This window comes from Myotis lucifugus, unplaced genomic scaffold (assembly GCF_000147115.1).
Source record: "Myotis lucifugus unplaced genomic scaffold, Myoluc2.0 scaffold_208, whole genome shotgun sequence".
Lineage (NCBI taxonomy): Eukaryota > Metazoa > Chordata > Mammalia > Chiroptera > Vespertilionidae > Myotis > Myotis lucifugus.
In genome coordinates this window covers 2,479,634-2,483,130 of record NW_005871256.1, presented here as the reverse complement: position 1 = coordinate 2,483,130, position 3,497 = coordinate 2,479,634, and the positions used below count along the sequence as shown (strand labels likewise).

Sequence of the window (3,497 nt, the reverse complement as noted above, 5' to 3'; positions counted from 1 at the left end):
ACATTCCCCGACTATTTATTGATATCCGAGAGCCTTTTTACATTTAGCAAAACGATAAACCTATACCCAACATCCTCCCTGGGGGGGGGGGCGAACTTCCCAGGGGGGAGTTCATCGGGGGAAAAAAGGGAGACATTATGTTCCTCTATCTGTAATTCTTTAAAATAATAATAAAAAAATATATATGGTTTTTTTAATGGGACCAGCCTGATGATTTTCAGAGGGAAAGGCGGGGGGGGGGTGGGGTGGTCAGTGATTATCCAGGGGAATTTATATGTATATATGGACACAGACAATAAAGTGGTGAAGGCCTGGGAGTAGCAGGTGCAGGGTGGAGGGGGTCAATGGGAAACAAACAAACAGAACATCTGTAATAGTTTCTACAATAAAGAAAAAAATGGGTTTAAAAATTGATTTTAGAGAAAGGAAGGGGGGGGAGAAAGAGAGAAACATTGATGTTAGAGAGAAACATGGATTGATAGCCTTCTGTACCCACCCCAACCAAGGATGTACCCACAACTTGGGGTGCCCTGATCAGTGATCTCTCGGTGCACAGGGTGACGCTCAACCAACTGAGCCACACCAGCCAGAGCTAAACCCCATTAAAAAAAAAATCCTCATCCAAGGAGTATATATTTTTTTCTCATTGATTTTTAGAGGGAAGGAAGGGGCGGGGAGGGAAGGGGAGAGGAGAGAGGAGAGGGAGAAACACTGATGTGAGAGAGACACGATTGGTTGCCTCCTACATGCACACTGACTGGGAGCAGGGATCATCAAACCTGCAACCCAGGTACGTGCCCTTGACCAGGAATGGAATTTGAGACCCTTTGGTGTATGAGTTGACACTCTAACCATTGAGCCATGCCGGCCAGGGCTAGACTCCATTTTTTGAAGACCTATGCCTGATTATTCTGGGAAACTAAAGGATAAACAACAGCTGGAGAATAGATGAACTGGTATCTGGATCCTAACCTTCATAACAATACTAACTTAGCCATCTGCCAGGAATAGCAGCTTGAAAACAATGCACCGCATTTAGATGGTGCTTTGTAGCATTCCCGGCGACCCAGTTATTAACTCATGAGCTCGTCTTCAGAAGAGAAGCAGCCATTTTCCAGGTGAGGCCCAAGTCCACGACAGCAAGATGACCTGGCCAAGCTGAGTCAGTGTGAGGGGTCACTGAAGCTACCACTCATTCCACAACCACATGGTGCTCTCGTAGGCCCACGTGTGGGTTTCAGCCATGGTACTTCTCACTGAAGGGCCCCAGGGCCCAGAGAATAAAACTAAAATGTCTGTTGAAGAGTCTAGCTAGCCAGACATTGAAACCCCTAATTAAAACAAGGGACGCACACAGCAGGCCGGGTAAATTTAACATGTGGAGCTTTCTCTTTAAAAATGTACCCTCTCTTCTAAACACAGTATATACTTTACTAAATTGTAACTCTTTCCTCTCAAGCACAGCTAGACTTTGTTCCTAGACTCAACAAACGCTTAAACAATATTCGGCAGAAGAAATGTTCTTGAAGGTTTCTAACATGAAGAAATCACATTCTTCACAGTGAGGTTAATGAGAAAGTCCCAAGGACCACTTTGGAAGGCAGAGCACCCTTTAATCCGTAACTTCAAGGCACGGAGGCCAGGCATATCGTGGCCACCAGACCTAATGGGAGACGCTTTCACAGCCCGCGTGCATGTGCAGGTCAGGAGGGCACAGCGGAATTCATCCTCACCCGGAGACAGCTAAGAAGGCAGCTCCTTCCGCCCAAACGGGGAGGGCCGTGCACAGGCTGGTTACCTGGTTAAGAAGCAGCTATCAGTCTCTGTTCTTCAGGACATCAGAGAAATTTCTGGTTAAGTTTTATGTTGCCCTTTAGTCCTCAAGATACATCAAGGTGTTCTATTCATTAAGGGCCTAACTTTCCTTATAAGGAAAACACTCCACAGCCTCCCCTCATTCATTTTCTGCTGCTTAAATAACATTTTATGGGTAAGGCAGAGGGTTAAGTCTGGTTTCAGCTGACCCTACCAGGGAGCTGACATTTCTTCATACAAACAGGTTCCTCAAACACCAGCAGACACTGTCCTGGTCATCACCTCGTCTACACACAGCAAGGCCTCCTGCTGCTGGCAAAGAACCTGAGAGATGAGACTAAGGATTCAAGTCCCCAGACTCTGCCCTCCTTGCTCACCAGGCCTCCAGGACGACGCTGAAGGTGCTTGGCGCCCCGTGCACCCGGCACCTTACCTGCCTGCCTTCCAGCCTTGTCTCAGGAGTGGGACACAGCAGAACTGAGAGCGGTGCTCTGCTCTACACAACTTTTCTGATACAGTGGCAGCCACAACCACAGGCTGTGCATCGACTGCGCTCGAGAGGGGAAGTCACGACAGGGCAGCAAGCTGTCCGGCCTTGTCTGAGGATGCTTTGGTGGCCTGCAGAGGCTGAGACGAGTGGCAGGAAGAGTTCAGCACAACTGGAAGAGTCTATGAAGGCGCTGAGGGAGAAGTCCAGAGTAACTTCTGGGAGTCTAACTTGGGACACCAGTTGGGCTGGTGGAAACGTGGATCTGGATCAGGGATGCAGGAGGAGAAGCAGATCTGAGGAGGGTGGGAGGACGGGTGAGAAGGTAAGTTTGATTTTAGACTCCTGTCTTTATTTGTTCTCGGTATTTGAGGAATTTCTACAATTTGTCAAGTGCTACATGAGATGTTGGGGATATGGCAATAAGCAAGTTAGATTCACTTTCCACCTTCTTGGAGTTTATGTGCTAGTGAAACAAACAAACAGATTAAACAACAATATGTACTAACCGCAACCATGACAGGAACGTTTCAGAGGAAAAGCATCGGGTGCTGTGAATGTGGAACAGTGGCGTTCAGTCAGTCAGGGCTCAGAAAAGCCTGTTTGAGGATGTGACACTGAGGCTGAGGCCTGAAGGCGGGCAGGCTCGCAGGTATGGGGGAAGGATGCTCTGAGCAGAGGGTGGAGGATGTGTGCCAGCTCTGGTGAGGAAGAGGGCCTGTCTCATTCCCGGAGTGCAGGGGAAGTTGGTGTGAATGGAGTCCAAGCGGCGGGGTGGGTGGGTGGTGAGAGTGGACCATGGTCAATGCTGTGTGCAGGCACTGAGGCTGGAGAGAGGAATTTGGAAAGCTAGGCTGAGTGGGTGAAGTGAAATGATCTGATTCATTCTGGCTGCTGATGGCGGAGGGACAGCTAGCAAGGCTGTAGGATCTCGCAGGAACCCCTTCACAAAACTAGGGCCAAGTGGATATCTTCTAGGGCAGTGACGGCGAACCTTTTGAGCTCGGCGTGTCAGCATTTTGAAAAACCCTAACTAACTCTGGTGCCGTGTCACATATAGAAATTTTTTGATTTTTGCAACCATAGTAAAACAAAGATTTATATTTTTGATATTTATTTTATATATTTAAATGCCATTTATCAAAGCAAAAATCGAACCAAAAAAATGAGTTCGCGTGTCACTTCTGACACGAGT

At 47.8% G+C, this 3,497-nt stretch overlaps 1 protein-coding gene across 5 annotated transcripts in view; it reads right to left on the bottom strand.

Moving 5' to 3' along the window:
* Window positions 1–3,497, bottom strand: part of RNF216 (ring finger protein 216) — a 112,598-nt gene that overhangs the window by 33,369 nt on the left and 75,732 nt on the right. The window contains exons 14-15 of one of the 5 annotated variants that reach the window (XR_001350027.2): window positions 2,812–3,129; window positions 2,379–2,598 (exon numbers count right to left, since the gene is read on the bottom strand). The exons of the other annotated variants lie outside the window; for them this stretch is intronic. The gene's annotated coding sequence lies outside the window, so the exon portion shown is untranslated. Of the gene's footprint in view, window positions 1–2,378; window positions 2,599–2,811; window positions 3,130–3,497 lie in introns of those variants that run through there. 5 annotated transcript variants of the gene reach the window in all.